Source organism: Epinephelus lanceolatus, chromosome 5, assembly GCF_041903045.1.
Source record: "Epinephelus lanceolatus isolate andai-2023 chromosome 5, ASM4190304v1, whole genome shotgun sequence".
NCBI lineage: Eukaryota > Metazoa > Chordata > Actinopteri > Perciformes > Serranidae > Epinephelus > Epinephelus lanceolatus.
The window spans coordinates 34,356,299-34,374,032 of NC_135738.1; the positions used below are offsets into that span (position 1 = coordinate 34,356,299).

General features: G+C 42.3%; 1 protein-coding gene across 1 annotated transcript in view; it reads left to right on the forward strand.

Annotated features, from left to right (window-relative positions):
• The window catches only part of ccnd2a (cyclin D2, a), a 182,416-nt gene that overhangs the window by 60,049 nt on the left and 104,633 nt on the right, over positions 1–17,734 (forward strand). Inside the window, exon 2 of the mRNA XM_078168113.1 lies at positions 8,339–8,570. The gene's annotated coding sequence lies outside the window, so the exon portion shown is untranslated. The remainder of the gene's footprint in view (positions 1–8,338; positions 8,571–17,734) is intronic.

Consider the following 17,734-nt stretch of genomic DNA (forward strand, 5'->3'; position numbering starts at 1 on the left):
TCCATCAGGTTGTCATCAGCTCATTATTTTTGATTGTTTATATTCAGTGCACATCTGCAGTTTATAATGGATGTGTTTGGTTTCTTAATGCATAGTGTAGATCTTGTACTTTTGAGCATGTGAGAATGCCATGCAAAGGACCCCCCAACGCCTACCTATCCGTCCAATGTGTGTGTATGTACACACGTGCACACATACAGTATAGATTGTATATACACAAAACCACCCACAAACTTACCCAGAGGCTTAAACCAGGGTTTTCTTTTTTCTTCTTAAACCACTTCCCTGCCTTTCGCTTGCTTCTGATGACGACACTCTCTTGGAATTTACTCCTTGTGCTGGTGGTGCTCTCTGACAGAGAGAGAGACTGTCTGTGTTGTTCAGATCTTTTCGTGCTCTGCAGCCGCTAACCAGGACCATTTGGTGTCTCCTTTCTCCGAACTCTTTTCTTTATCCCCCCCTGTTCTTTCTTTTGCATTTATTCTCTTTCTTCCCTTTGCTTGATCTCCTTCCTGTCTGGGTTATGGCAATTTTACATTATTTAGTTTGAAATCAGGCTCTCTGTGAGCATAGGGGGTCCACAGACTCGGGCTGCTATTGGGGCTGTAAAGGGGTTGCTAAATTGTGCTGTGGTGGGGTGGACATGCTGAGGTCTGAGGTTTGAGAGCATTGCTCATCTGTCATTTCATGCCTATACTGTACGTGTTTACTATGCTTTGAACATGCATCTGCATTTGCATTTGTGGGTATCCATGGAAGTTGTGCATGACGACTCTGTCCCTCGATGGCTAATCTTGCATCTATGTGTCCAGTGGATGTGTGTGTGAGAGACATGGGGGACATGCTGCTGGGTCCTCTAGAGGCCTGTGAAGGGACGGCTTCCCCCTCCTCCCTAAACCCCGGCTGGCTCTAGATTGATGGGGGAGGTGTTGCCTCTGCTCACTCATCCATCACATACTTTATTTGGGTTTTAGAGGAAAGGAAAAAGGAAAAAAGACAGAATAAAGGAAAAAAAGACTTCCAAAAATATCAGAGTTGGGGGCTGGGGGTGTGGAGGGTTGAGGAGTTGAGCAAGGGGAGGCCCCTTGTCCTGTGTAGCTCTGCTCTCATGCCCCCCTCTCTTTAAGCAGATGCTGGAAAAGAAGTCTTACCCTTGTGACCCCCTGCCATTCTCCAGTCCCAGCACTGATAACAAAAGACAGATAAAGCCAAATGGGGGGGCAGATTTAGTGAAGATTAGTGGGCAGGTTTGTGATTTTCACTGAGGTTTTTGTCATGTGTGAGTGTGCATGTTTATATGCTCCTGGTAAACTGTGGTGCCAATTGCAGATTGTGAGATAGAATGGTCCGAGAGTAGTTGGTGGTCTTTGTTTATCATCCAGGCTGGCAGGGTTTACTGTGTGACAGGACGGTGAGGGCAGATGAGTTTGCAAGCTGACAGAGAAAACAAAGCCTGCAGTGCCAGCCTTCGACTCCTCCCACGGGATGATGAGATTTATGTAGCAACCAGGGGTATAAACTCCAATCAGACTGCTTGACCTACCGCTGAAGTTGAGTGTATCCAGGATTTCTACATGTGCATCTATGGAATGGATAAAATCAAACATATTTGTCATTGCATTCATCAGAACTTGTATCATATGTCCAGAAATTATCATTGTACTTTAAAACTATAAACACTTGATCTGAAAGACTCTTAAACTCTGGCCTGTCTGTGTACAACAGAGGCCAAATATCTTGTCGACATGTTTTCTGTTGGAAGTTTTGCATCCTAAATCATAAACACATTATAAAGAGGAAGAAATGGTTCCCATTTAGACCTGGACATCTGTAGCAGCACACGGTACAGTGCGAACATATACAAGCACACAGTCAGTTTAGCTCTGCGCTCTGGCCTTTGTCTGAAGTGCCTATAGGAAAGTTGGACCACTCCAAAGGGACTATCAAATAAAGAAATCACTGTTTCCTATTATTGCTGCTGTTGAGCTGGAGGTGGCTTGTGTAGCTTATGCCAGACTAATACGAGTGGAAAAATAAATAAATAAACAAAGAAAGGGAAATTATTACCTTCAGAAATTACACATTGGCCTTTCTCTTTATAGTCGTCGAGAAAATAGTACAGGTCCCTGACAAACGAGGTATGTTGCTGAGTGTCCAAACATTTCTTGACTTGGCTACTTTTAGTTTTTTATATTGTTAATGATGGAATTCCTTTATAGGAAAGACACCAAATCATGTTCCTGTGCTTCCTTTTCCCACCATGATTATTCACTTTACCATATGGCCAAATAAATTAAATAATTCATTTTCCAAATAGAAGCTGCTTTGTCCTAAAGTTGAAGAAAACCAAGCTAAATCCCACAGTTTTGTGATGTAAAAATATGTAGCAAAACGGGAACCAGGTTGGCTTATCCTTGCGGGTATGGGAGAGTGTTTGTTTCCTCTGAGAAGCTTTTCCAACTGCAGACCTCATGGTGGAGCCCCCATAGGCCCTATTTGAATCACAAATGTCTTTCGTTTCTCAATCGTTCACAGGTTTTGGTCAGTTGAGGAATTTTGGGACCCATTAAAGCCTGGTGACAATGACTTTCACCCCCAGGGCCACCACAGGGGTCCGCCCCCCTACTGACCTCTCCATTGGTGCCCAGTCATAGCTCCAACGGTCCTGCTCCCGGGCTCTGATTGGTTCAACAAAGCACCCAAAAACCGCTCTGGGGTCAATGTCTCTTTTCTCCCTGTCGCTCTTTTCCTCCTTGCTGCCTTGTTCTGGTTCAAGTCGGGGCTTATCAAAGACAATCCAATTCTGTCATGTGGCCAAATCATCTTGACACCCATTTAGCATGCTCATCAGAGGACAGTTATGAATATTCAAGATGGTGCCAGGGGCCAGAGAGAGAGACAGAATCGAAGAGATGAGAGTGACAGATAATAGGGGAGGAGGAACAAAGAGGAAGATTAAATGTGTACATGTGAGTGACAGAGCAGGAGGAAGTAGAAAACAACATAATAATCCAAATTCAATAAATGCAATATTATTTCAAGACCACAATACACTAAATTAAAGTTAGTACAGAGGCATTTTGAAGCATGCTTATCAAAGACAGTGTAGATAATGAACAGAAGATGATGGTACCAACTTGGTCAGCCTGAGATAGTCAGATCAGAGCTGTACTGTGCATTTACAGGAGACGTTGCTGGTGAAGTGGCATGTGCACTTTGTGATGATGATCACTGTTAGTCAGCACATGTGGCTTCGATCCTTGATTCAAAGCAACCAGTTTGCGATTTCTTTTCCATCTGCCAATCCTGATAAGTGTGCTGTACAATCTGACAAAACCAGCACATTCTCTATATACCTCATCCCAAAGCTCTGCTCAAAATCCAATGTCCATAGCATGTTGGCTTCATCAGGGATGGAGATGATCCTTTGCCAGTGTAGCCAGTGTGTATCTTTGTGTATACACCCACCCAGTCCATGGGCCACACGTGACCCCAGTAGAGATGTCATGGTGAGGAAATTTTCCCACTTGTTCATGAACTTGTGACAACAAACACAGCAAAAAGTTATTGTTTATAGATTAGTCGTCAACCATTAGGTGAATCACCAACTAATTTGATAATTCATTAATCAGTTTAAGAAATCTTTTAAGAAAAAAAGTCAAATTTCGGTGAGTCTAGCTTCTTAAATGTGAATATTTTGTGGTTTCTTTACTCCTCTATGACAGTAAACGGAATATCTTTGGGTCGTGTACAAAACAAGACTTTGGAGGACATGATTTTGGGCTCTGGAAACACTGACTATTTTTCACCATTTTCGGACACTTTATTGACCAAAAAACAAATAGATTAGTAGAGAAAATTGTTAATGGGTTAATCGGCAATGAAAATAATTGTTAATTACACTATTAACAACATTGGTGCAACCAATGTTACAAGTACACAGGACATTTAACAAGAAAAGTTATTTGTCGATGATACACGTCTTGGTCTCATTAACGTTCAGATCGTAGCCACCCCGGTAGCGCAGGTACATGATTAAGTACTGATCACACAGTTAGTACTTTATGAGTTATTTTATTTGATAAATGTGGGCACTGACATGCAAAAATGAACTAAATGGGTTTTATTTCTACAATGAAAAAAAAAAGCAAAACAGTGGGCAGAATGGTGGCCAAGTGATGTAACCAGTGCTAATGAGAGTACACCTGAACACCACGGCAAGCCAAGCCCCAGGCTCTTTTCACACTCTTCCATCTTTATGCACCGGATCTATTTTTGACAGATCAGCTCGGGTCTCTTTTGAGTGAAATTTACTTGTGAATGTACATACACGCCTGTAATCATTGACAGTTGACATTTCATTTGTCACTGCCTTTGTCTTCACACAAATACGTCAAAACAATTTTTTGTGTTTGTAATTAGAGAGAGAGAGACAGAGAGAGGGAGAGGGACACACATACACATTATGACATTTAAAATGAGTGATCCCAGAGAAAGTTAGAGTATTTGGCACTGCTTATGAATCACACGCTTTTTATGTCCTTGCAGTTGACCACTGTTTGGTTATGATGTATTGGATCTTGTGAGAACAGGAGAGCCGAGCCAGGAAGGAGCAAGTTTGTCTGAATGAGCCTGCCTGTCTTGTTGACATCGATGTCAAAAACTTCTAGGATCCCATCCAAGCTGAGACAAGTGATCATTTGGACTTTGAGAACGCGGCACTGTTCCAAGCTTTGATGTTTCGGCTTTTAAAGATTGTAGATGGAGACAGGAAGGGTTATCAAGGGCACTGCATCTCCGTGGATTGTCGACATTTGTGGACGCCGATGATGTTTGTGTTGTAGTATTTTCAGCATATTTTCTGGTTGACATAGTGTGGTTGCAGTTGAATGAATTTGTCTCTTGTTCCAGTTGTTAATTTTCACATTTTGTTCCTGCAGTTCATGCCCATTACCAGGGTTTTCCTGCCCTGAAGCTGAACAGACAGAATGAGCTTCAGTCGTCAAAGATCTACTGCTTGATTGCATAATTTTATCAATTGATTATCAATTGTGCATGAAGAACAGGGCAACTGTGTAAGGAAGGATAGGGAAGACTTGATCAAACAGAAATATGTGGAACTGACAATTCATGTGTCAGTGTCTCGGACATGGAGTGTGATATGGTGTACCAGGGGGATGTGAGGGTCAGGATGATAGGTGTAGATAGAGAAGAGCTTTTCCTTTGGTCCAAACACAAAACAACAATGTTTTGGCACCAGTGTTTTTGATTATAGAGAAAACTATGGGCACAAATTGAGGGTCCTTTACTGCTTCAGTAAACACTTTCCCTCTGTTGCTTTCCATCTAGTTCCTTAGCCAGAATTCACTTTCAAGGTGGATGTATACGCAGATGGAGATAAGTGGTCAACAAACCAGTCTTGATGCTGTGGTTAGTCTTTTTCTTGACCTCTGTATGTGTATGTATGTGCGTGCTATGTGTTTAATGTTTGTGGGATGCGGCGCTTTTCAACATCCCTCCACAACTTAGCCTACTGTATCTCACTATGATGAATGGGGGTCAGGGCTGGGCCACCCACTCCTCACCACAGTCCCAAACCTCTAAAAAGACTACTTATAACACGCCTAAGAAAAACCCAGTTGGATTCAATTAGATGTTTATGTACAGCTAATGAGTTTATTTTTACCTCAGAAATGATCATTCCAAATTCAGGAGTCAAGAGTGTTGGTCACTTCTTTAGTTATTAATAGTTTGGGCCAAAGTACCAGTGGATGGAACTGTCAACGGCGTGCGTAAGGTTACATGACAAACAACAAAGAAGTCATCATAAATAGATTTTTTAAAAAATCATTTCCACTTATGACTGAGAGTATGAATCTGCATCACCACACCAAAACACCAGTTTGCACCATCTGTAGGCTATAATGTAAGTCCATAAGTCTTTTCTCTTTGATCCAGTCATGTTTCCTTCAAGAGAGCGCTCTTCAACTCTGCAATTTCAGACTGGTGAGGAGAGTGTCTATCTTAAAACAGTCCTTTCCCATCTGTGTCACAGGCCATATCTGTCATTATCTGCATTTTATTGTTCTCTCTATAGTATTGCCTACCGCTTGCTCCTGCCCTGTCTTCAGCACCGCATTCTCTCCGATGAGTCACAAAGGTCTTCAGAAAGGCTGCTGGCTAGTCTTTGGTGACAGTGGTAGAAATGAGGGCTCTTGTATAAAGTCAGAGTTGAGTCATTTTAAAGGAAGAGCTTCTGGCCCTGCCAGACCCAGATCGGTTTGTCACTGGTTGAGTCATAAAGGTATACAATAACGTTGCCAGAGGTTGTGGAAATGAAAGCAGCTGTAGTTAATTTCAGGAAGTAGCAACGCAGTTGCAGGTTCATCATCAGTAGGCCTGTCTGGTGAGTGTCTTAGACTCTTTGCCAGGATGATGAAAATGATGGTGACTGAGAGGGATTCTGGTGGAAGAACACCAGTCAGTCATGAGAGGGGGGGTGGAGGAGGATTTAAAGAGACAATTTTATCAGAAAATCCCAGGATGACTCACACCACAGCTCTTGTCAGTTAAAGTGGGGTTTCCTGCAAACACACGTCTGTCACATTATATAGATCTCAGTCTCTGTGTTTGATAAGAGCACTGTTTATTGACTGCTTTTCTGATTTTCACCAAAAAGTTATTGAAAGTAGTACTTTCTTAGATAAGCTCTAACCAGACTTGTGACACCAGTGTTATTAGGCTGAAAAATCAGACTTATTATGTATTAGTGTGATTTTGTGTAATATTGGGTAGGGGGATCAGGATGCACTCATTGACCCAACCCAGGCAGACAGATACTGGATACTCTAGCCAGACAAATGCTGCCCATCCCGTCAGCTTGCTAGCAAGGGCACTGAGGTAGATAATATTTGTCAGCTTGGCTGTGCCAGTGCCAATGCCAGGGTGGGCTAGGCCTGGTGGGTCTGGCTAAGAGGGACGAGATCACTGTGGGCATCGGGAGTCTACAGGGCTGAGGGAAAGAGGAGGATGTACACAGAGGCACTCACATTGTTGAGAGCATGTCCCAGGCACACATACACATACACAAAAACAGGAAAAAAAAAATAGTGTGCATGTAATCAACAGCAATAATTAGGGGTTCAAGCCTGAAGGGCTGAAACCATATCGTTTTTCTGCTGATTTATTATAAGTATATTATAAATCTTCCTCCCAAATGTTTGTGCAAATTCCTGTGAGTTGGTACATGGCAGACACATAAAACTTTCATCAATGATTGGAAGATGTGTGCCCAACAATTTTGAACCCAATCGGCCTGATGGTGGCGCTATAATTAAGGCCCAAAAAAATGCCCTTTTGGAAAGGTCATGCCCCTCGTGCTGAAGTCAGATTGACTTGAAATTCGACACACAGGTCCGGCTCAAGGTGCTCTACATAAAGGCCTCAAGAAACATTAAGGTCCACCTCAATAGGTTTTCCACCATTTTTAATTTTTTTGAAAAACACGTTTTTGACATTGTTTCCGTAACTGTGGGTCCAATTCCAATCTTTTTTTTTTGTGGATCAGTATTGGACTGGATTTATCAAAAGCTATTTAGCTTGTTGATTTCTCATTGAACTTTTAAGATATTAACCGGTGAATTTAAAAAGGGGCGTGGCTCTGCACATAAATAGACCTAACTCCACAAATATTGGGCCAATCATCACAAAACTTACAGGATATGTCCACACAAGCACTTTACATATAACCTAAAAAAATCATTCCAATCCACCACTAGGGGGCGCTACAAATGCAAACAAATGTATGTGGCATAACAAATCAGATTATAAATCAGGAATTGTTTTTCAAGTCTTTATAAAACTCACATGATATGTTTCAAAAACATGTTGAAAATTATTTTTCAAATTTTACAATAGGACGTTGCAGGAGTTCAAAACAAGTGCATTTGCCTGGTGCAAAATTTGGCCTTAAATCAATGACAGTTTCTTCAAACATCACCATGATATTTGATTGATAGTTGATATTTTTTTATAAAGCTGTTGAAAGATGTATCCAAAAATGATTTTGCAGTTGGCCAGTAGAGGTTGACTGTGATGATGGGAAGGACATGACACAGCACAGATTTGGTTGTGAATAAATAAATGTCTGTCATAAAACCTGTTAGTTATCTTTAATGCAGGTGCTTGAAACTGTCAAAGGTCTTGATCCTTTGCAGCTTTCAACTTTTAATGGTCCGTGTTGGCTTGAACCCTGGAATCACCGCTTGCGGCTATATTTCTTTCTTGAATTCCCCCAGGCAATGTCTGTATTCTAAATTTGCTCTCTTTTTTATTGCAGTAAGACATCCAGATGTTGAAATCAAACTCTACTCAGAATGAATTTATGAAGACAAGAAGAATGATGCGACGCAAAGCAAAAAGAAGCAGCACCTGACAGCCTGTTGTGGCCCCTACATAAGACCTAGAGCTTGGGTCAGGCTCTTTATTGGCACACCTGAGTAACATCATAAACATGGCTGAAATTGCCAGCGAAGATCTGAGTCCACCTGTTACCAGCCCAAGCTTTTAATGTAAGTCTTATTTTATCTTTTAACTAATAAAGTGTTTATTATATGGTCTGGAGATTGTAAATTGGCTACCTTGTCAGTTAAAACAACAGCTGTGTGTAGACGTGGCACCTCCAATAGATCTGTATTCATGTATGTGTGTGTGCGTGCATGAAGAACAGAAAGAATCTGCAGTAAGATGCCACCTGAGCTCCATACCTGCTCTGCGTTTGTCTCTGGGGTTCAGTTTGGGAGGAAATGAGATTTTTCCATCAGTCTGTGCTTAAGTACATTTATCACTTGGATCACTCAGAGTTGTGGAGAAGAGGAAAAGTGGTCTGGCATGGGATCTGTCACCAAGTCCTCCACATTTATGTCACCAAACTATTTGGTGGCCACTGAAATTGGGACCTCCTGTTTAGACTGTGGGAACTGTTGGCAGTTGGTGTTAAATCAACCAATGTTTCAGCTCCTCATTGTGAAATAAACAACATCTGTGTTGCTTTGCTAACATCTCTCCCTGAAGCGTCCTAATGTAATTAAATAATTACATTTTAAAAGTGACGGATAATCTGACAGTGTGACGCAGATTTACCAGTTTCTACAATTTGAATGTAAGCTTTTATGAGGTTTTCATTTTGATGTTGTAAATTAAGATATTGTGATATAATTTAATCATCAGCACCAAAACCAAAAACATCAATACCCAACAATATTCAGAACATAAAAAATATTCACTCCAGCAGTAAGCATTTCTTTCATCATTGCAGTATGTTCGGTTGTTATGTGGGATGTTTTCACACTCCATCTCCTCACAGTAATGGAACAATATGTCCAACAATAGCATCCCTGACATCAATCTGTTCCCAGTGTAGCTGTTGTAGCGGCAATATTAGATATTAGAGAGGACGGAGTGTCAAAAAGTGGTAATGAAATGTATCCAAACGGCCCCCTCTGGACACAACAAATAAAGTCCAGGTGTCCAAAGGAAAAGGTTTAGTTACGGAAAACACAGGCAGCGTACGTCAGGACTTTGACCTGGGAAGCCAACCTGGGGACCCTGGTGGTTGGAGGTAAATCCATAAGCGTGTGGGGCAGGAAACAAGAGGTATTAAGAGAATTCCAGAAGCCTGAATATACCGTATATCTCTTTATTTCTCTTATTTTTCCACATGGATCATTAATTTTAGTGTGGTAAATGCCAATGATGCCACTTGCAGCCCCATTTATGAACTTTCATCACTCTGTATTGACCCTCGTGAAGTGTTGGTGAGTAACAGCCTAAATGGGTTTCTCCCTTGTCATAGTGGAGCTCACTTCCTGTCACTGGCCCCAGGGCGGGAGCGCACAATGACGAACACCACCCACATCAGCCCCCTAGCAGGCAGTCAGCCTAACAGTCCGGGAGACACAGGGGTTATTTGTTTCTGTCAGAAGCACAGAAATAGTCTCCCAACTCCTCCTGGAGTGGACAAAGCAGACACGCATTCATTGGCCTGCTACCGGGGCGGGATGTGCTCTTGTTGTGATTACCTGCCTCTGTAGAGGAAGGGCCTTCTCTGAGGACCTATGGAAAAATGCTGCGGTCTGCCAAGTGCCATGATTAGCGCCCCGGCCGGTTCCTGGGTCAGCTCAGAGGGCAAAAGTGTCTAGACCAGGCGGGGGTTTTCCAGAGGCTCTTGCCTGAGCTGTAATTATTACTGCTTACAGTTGAGCTTCAGCTCTCAGGGCCCACATTCCACTTTGGACGGTTGTACAGCATTACTCCCTTCAGTGTGTGGTGGGAGTCGGATCAGACGCTGGCTTTACATATGGTTTGAATATTGTATAGTTAATGGCCTCAATTTTTCATTGAGTCATGTTATTTGATGTAAGCGGATCAAGAGATAGGAGGGTGGGAACTCTTGTGGTGATAAGTATCTCATGTTGATTTAAAGTCCAAGTAAATTTAACACTGAAAAACCCAAGAAGACTTTATTGATTGATTTATTGATTGATTGGCATCATGCAGTTCAGGGTGTCCTACTCCTTAATGTGAGGATCTTCTAGTTTTGCAGCTAGGGCTCTTACAGTGCATTCTGCATTACAAGCTCAGTGTTTGCCAGAAAAAGCACAACCAGTTAATGGTTCGGAACTTTGGCTTATCTTGGCCATCGACGCAACAAAAGCTATAATTATCTGCAAAATAAACTCACTTCCTTGATTGTTAGACAAATAATGCATTAAACAGTTCCAGATAAACTCTGTTTTCCACTGTGTTGCCAGCCCCTGTGGAGAAGGAGAGGCATTCAGGCCACCAATGCTGGAAGAGCTTTTCACTGGGCTGCTCAGGAAGTTGAGTGCTTCATAAAATATGAACACCTTATATAACCAATTATTATTTGAAAACTCTGTTTTCTTCTCTGTGAAAAGAACTGAAAAAAATGCCCCTGATGTTTCCTACCTGCCAACAGATTGAGGTTTTCTTGTGTATGTCAGCATTGTGTGTCTCCCAAGGCCTTCTTTATATAGGCCCAGACATTATTTTTGGCTTTTTTTTTCTTCTGACGTATACCTCTCACTCCTCCCACTTTCTCTGGCCCACCTCCATGAGGGCCGAGGAAGCCTGGCACTCGCCTGAAGCTCTCAGCCAGTCCTGGGCAGCTGGGATCTGGGGGAGCTCCCTGCAGTTCTGCAGTGTGCTGGCAGCCCCCTTTCTCTTGCCCCCGCCACTCTTAATTCTGCCTTTTTACTTCCAGCCAGCTTCAGAATACAATACAGAGGAGCCCTGTGCTGTGCTGTGAACACAGACACACACCCGTGGGCGTACACACACATCCACACTTTTATAAGCCATTGAAAGAGACAAGACCAAAGGCGGAAAGAGGAGCAGACGCCTCTCAGATGCTGGGCTTGGCTTCATGCGCCTCTTGACACAGACGGCTGCACACAAGATAACTGTTGTTTATTGTTTATGGAAGGACCCTCTGCCACACTCCACGCTCTCTTCATCTGGAGACTCCTAAAGGGCCACAGCCAAGAGCCACGGGGGAAAAGAAAAATGGAACACACTGTATCTACTGTATGTGTGTGTGTGCGAGTGTGTATGTGTGCACGAAAGAGAGTGTATGCATGCTTTTGTGTTTGCATGTACAGCGGGAATGTACACTTAATGTACATTCTTGGGTGCTATTATTCTTCCGTAGCTTCCGCATTGAGTGTGTGTTGTTTGCTCAGCTGGAGTTGGTCCAGTGTGGAGGGGACGGAGAGGCCATCTTGTTCCTCTGGGGTCCCACTCACAATAAAGTCATTACAGCAGGTGATGTATACTTCCGCTTGGATCTGATAGATTATGCACTACAGTCTATTATGTCATGTAGTAACAATTTGCATTTTTTTTCTGAGAAATAGTTTTTTATTATTTCTTAAAGAAAGTACAAAATAAAATGCATCACAGAATATGCACACAAACCTCCCACCCTAAACTCCCCCAAGTCATTATCACTACATACACAGTTGGCCTGAGTTGTCAACATAAGCATGCTCCATCATATGTAGGGGACACAAATATTTAAAGACAAATCTCAACAAATAAACTGTCACAAAACAAGGAAGCACAAAACAAATACATACTTTTGTCCATGCATAGATAAGACCATAAACACAAAAATGCGACCCATGTCAGAAGCCCCCCAAAAGGTTAAGTATTTGCCCCATTTTATAATATATACATTCAGTTTTCCCAAAGCGTGTATAGGACATCTTACCAAATGCTGCTACTCTCACCATCTCTGCAGCCCTTAATGGACTGAAGGAACCCCCTTAGTCTTCCATCCTCTGAGAAGAATCTGTCTGCCTTTGATAACACTAGTTTGGACCCAGTTTCTAAAGTTTGTCTTCTTTCATTATTACTGATCCTTCACTTAATACAAAAAATATGGGTCTGAGTCAATTGTGGGTCTCTGAAATACCAAAGAGATTATCATATATCTGGGCCCTTTGGTCACAGGACCATAACACATGAAATAGGTGACCTTGCAAATGTTAAGATGGTCTTTCTTTGGGGAGTACTGGATCAAGGGATGTTTAGTGTGACTGCCTTAGTTAGACAAAGAGGAAAACATCTCAGTGATTCCTTGAGGTTGAATTCTGGTGATATAAGGGCAGTGTATGCAGTGTCGTTAGTCAGGAGATGAAAAAATGCACATTATTTGTAATGATGGGATATTTATGATGCTGCATGGTGTCTCTGTATGCTGATTTGAAGCTGAAAACAGTGGGAGTCTGTATATGTTGGGAAAACATGCAGTTAAACAGACAGCAGCTTCTGACTGGAAAATGTGTTGCAAGGTTTACCCCTGCATGGGTTTTAATAGTCATATAAAAAATTAGTCTTTTCTGTTAGCAAATGAATCTCAATTAATGACACCACTCAGTGGTTGTGCTGTGTTTAAAAATATATCCTATTAAAATGTATTACATGAAATTTTATTTTATGATTCCATTTTATGAGGCTAAATATACAGCATTTGCACTGAGGCTGGCTTCTCTGCCCACTCAGGTCTCAGCTCCTCCCTGCCACTCGCAGCCATGTGCTGACAGAAACTTGTTGGTCTGTACCAGGTTCTCAGCAGTTAAAACCAGTAGAAAGAGAAATTCCTTCCTAATGGTGCATGCAAGAAATGATTCACCACTGTATTATTGTTTGAACCTTTGGCAGATCTTTTCCACATTACCTCAACACTACCTAAAGAAAACCATATTCATTTTCATGCAGTTTTATACATTTGTTTTTCTCTCACACAAACTTTGACTGCTCAAGTTTGATGTGTCTCCCTTGACCTTTCATCAAAATGTGCAGTTGGTAGGAAAGAGGCTGCAGCTGGACCCTGATCAGGCCTGATGGCGATAGAGCATGAATAGCAGGGTAGCCCTGGGCACTATGAAAAAGTCCTGCTGACGACTGTACCGACAGGGTCACAGCCCCTCCACGCTGCCCCGCAAAGGAGAGTGGGAGTAAACAGGCGTAATAGGGAGAGACTAAAAGAGACTTGGACTGTGTTCTTGTAAATAATTGCATTCATTGTTCTCTGCCACTGTTGGTTATGGTCACAAGCTGTTTGGTAGGCCCCTGTCTGTCTGGTGCTCCCCATGAGCCCGGTGTCAGCCCCTACGCCCCCGAGGGGAGCAAGTTGTGCCAGGGGTGAGGATGCCAGCTCCCTGACCCGGTGGCCCCGCGTCTGACGTGCCCACGCCAGGAGCAAACGGTCCCTGGGCCAGCTCGGAGACTCAGGGCGTGCTGTGCGCATGCTGCTCCGCTGTTAAATAAAGCTGGTTCAAAGAGCACATTCCTGCCCCCAGCCCAGCAGCGAAATAGCAAGCTTTCTTGCTTGTAGTGTCAAAGCACCAGATTGTTTCGTTTTATTGCTTTGCCTTTATCTCGGCTGACTCCGGTACAATCTGATTGGATGCAGCATGTTATTAGCCTCTGTTGTTGGCTGTGGGAACAGCAGATGGCCTATTTGGGCCAGATTACCTGTACGCCTTATCTTAAGTGAAGAATTCATTCCAAGTGCTCAGATGTTTCAAGGAAGCTGCTTGTTCACATTATGAATGCCGTGCGGTACAGTTGAGCTTATCTGGAAGTTAACACCCACTCAGACTGTAAACCTGTAATAGCCATCTGAGGAAAAAAACAACAACATTGCTGTGTTGTGCATATTTTATGTATTGTGCTCGTAACAGATGGTGATAGCTGTTTTGGAGTCAGGAAGTAAAAAAGACATATGAGCGTCACTACAATTACAGCAGCAACATTTTTAAGTGAAAGGAAATGTGAGCTGTCAGCAAAGATTTCACTTGTTCAGCAGCGGCTTCAGGAACTAGTTCACTGCAAGCTCCTCAGAGGACAGACAAGGCTCTCAGACAGATGCTGCGAAATAGATTGTAACATGAGAGGAATTTAAGAAAAAAAAAAGAAATCAGGAAGTCTCAAGGTTCAGTTTTTCTCCCTGAATCTCCCCCTCTGGATTTCTCTTTTCTCCTGCCTTACACAACTTAAGTGTAAGCCGGAAGCCTCCATGCGTTATTGTGTCCAAAGCAAAGTTTGCAAAAACAAGCGTGGGAACTAACCCGGCTCAACACAGCATCATCTGCAGCCTGTAATGATAGAACCTCAATGACATCATGTGTGTTTGAGTGCGGGGCTCTGGTAACTGTGCTGTGCATCTCCTCAAAATACCAGTGGCTAAGTGGAACACACAAGCTGAGCTCGGCAATGGAAGTCAGATGCTCTCGAGCCCTTTCTTGCCGGGTAACGTCGCCTCTTCCCTTTCTTTGTCCGCTGATAGGTTTAGGAGACTCCGATAGAGGGGCCTCCTCCACAAGGGCTTCGTCTGACTTTACTGTATGGTAAATGTCAGAAAATAAATGCAGGCCTCTGTAACAAAGTGGAATTGGATCTAATGTGCCCCAGGCCACCGTGTTTGATCTGCACCACCTTCTGTACAGCTACCCACATCTTGAGCAGGGAAAAAAAAAGTGCACTGCACATTCAGGATGTTATGGTATTTTGTCATATAATAATCTGACGTCACGGTGGAAGAAAACCGTTTTCATATGTTGCTTGACATTATGAAAACATTAGGTCATATTCATACATTCAGTCACATCTTATCTTTGTTACTGCTCTTTTTTTTTTCTTTTTTTCTAATGAACTTCCCGTAAAACCGGTAACCAGGTTTGTATAATAAGTTTGTTTCTTCTGGTTTCATATTGTATACATTATCCTGCTGAGTAGTTGCATCTGGGGTGCATTCCTGCAGTGCAAAGAGAATTGCAATTTCTAACCCAGCAGCCGAAATCTGATACAATGCCTGGATTTAATGGAGCCTTTATATGACTCTTGAGATCATCCTGTTGTGAATAGCATGTTCTTCATGTGAGTTGCAAGAATAATTGTAGGTGGGGAATGTTTTATCAGGTCTGACTGAGGTCAGTCATTCTGTCACAATGGAGCAGAGATCAAAGACTGGGGAGAACAAAAACTCCAAGGCCTACAGGTAGTATAGCAGTTAAACTGGAAGTATGAAACACACCCACCCACGCACATTCGGTTTCCCAGCTAGTGTGGGATGATCCCTAAAGATGTGAAACTCAAACCGTGTTGGTTTTGATCATGTGTTTGACATCAGATAATGGATCAGTGGTGAGTGCAGGGGATAAAGTAAAAAACTCAAATATATCAACAGCTGATAAATGTTTAAGACATGTTTTCATTGTTGCACGCTATTCATTTTGTGCTTACATCACACATTCCAGCAAGTCACTGGAGTTTGAATGTGAGCTGTTAAGTGCTCAGCTTCCTCTAAAATCTCAACATTGCTCTGCTGTGGCGATGGCATTAGTAAAAAAACAAAACAAAAACAGATGCAACTAGAAATTACAGAGAGAGAGAGAGAGAGAGAGAGAGAGAGAGAGAGAGAGAGAGAGAGAGAGAGAGAGCGTGCATACTGTAATTTCACAAACTGAGCCATCTCTTAGATTTATTAGAATAATAGATAGTTTTGATGCGTTTGGATCCAGATCTGCATACAAGGACACTGTACTTTCATCCCAGTACGTTAGTTCATGAGAAAAAAAAATATGAAAAATGTCACAATGTTGAGAAATCCTTGAATCTAAACACTGATCCAAATCCAGATTAAAAACAGTTACCTGGCTGATGGCTCATCGCTCAGCATTTCATTCACATCTGTTGGTATGTTTTTGAGATGTACTAACTACACAAACTAAAAGGTTATAAACTAAAGGGTTATTTTGATTTAAGATGTATCCACTCATCACTTACCTTATTCCTCAGTGATATTGTTTGGTTTAAACGTGGATGCTCCTGGAATGTCCAGTGAGCAGCTCGCAGCACTATTGCAATCAGGGCTCCAAATGTGCATATCATAGGCTGTATAAATAATGTATGTAGCTTCTGTGACGTCACCCATTGGTTTGTGGACTGCGGCATTGAAGCCTTGACTTCAGCATTGTGCCCGTTGCCATCTTGGTCTTTTGAAGCCAGAAGTGACCACATTTGGAAGAGAGAGGTGGATGACCATTGGCTATGACTCATGCAGTTGACACTTTGAATTTTCATATGAGGTTTGCTTCAGCCCACTTCAGACCAAAGATTTGCAATTAGACAAATCGTTTTAGAGCATGGCATAGAAAAGTTGCAGCGCTGTAAACTGTCCCGTCTAAGGTTGACCCAAGCCAACTGATGGTGTCTCCTGTGACTCAGCTTTTCAAGTCGCCAGTGGCTGGTTTAGGAACGTAAGGCGCATCACCTCTTACAGACGCCAATCAGCTTGTAGCAAAGTCAGCTGACCAGCTCAGGTACAAACTGTCCGCAAACAGTGTATTAATTTGCCTAGTACGTCTCATTTACATTCCAGCGACTTTTGACACACAAGACAGCATCCTCACACTGTGTCAGTGTCAGACTGTGGGTCATTGCATCTGCTCATTATATTTGCACATGTTCGCTCATATAGCTACTCATTTACTGGCTAATTGGCGCAGGTTATTTAAATGAAACTCAGGTTGTTTTGTTGTTTTTGCGGTTTCATCCCTAAAATCCTACCATAGCAGGTATCTCACTATCACTATCCTCATTCCTTTTTCAAGAGGCTACAAATTATATTCAGCTACAAAATAAGCCTGAAAAGCTGGAAGTTAGAACGAAAGTACATAAAGCTATTGCTATGGAGACGATTCACTGTCTCATATAGTCACAGTGGTGTAAACTGGCAGGTTTTCAGAACGTTGCAAACCGGCAGTTGCAAGTAGTGAATTTGCGCTTAAGAAGCTGTTTAAAATCTTCCTGTGACCATATAAAATTTAAAGTGGTTTCACAGTACATCACGGTAATTTTGGTCAGATGCAGCCTGTAGAAGAAGTGCAGATAAAGAGTGACAGGTACGCCAAATGACGCAGTAAAAACATTTTGGTGCATGTAATTTTAAAGGTTACGTCCCCCAGTGCATACAAAACAAAAAGTATTTGGAGCCCATTGCAAGTACCTTTTCTCAGCATTTTGTTTTCTCAGTCATAGCTGTTTTCCATAGCTGTGTCTCGTTCTGTTTAGCAGGCTGTCCTGTAAAACACAGCCAGCAGAACACTAACTAAACTAGAATGGTCTTTGTTTTTTTAAGTAAAGC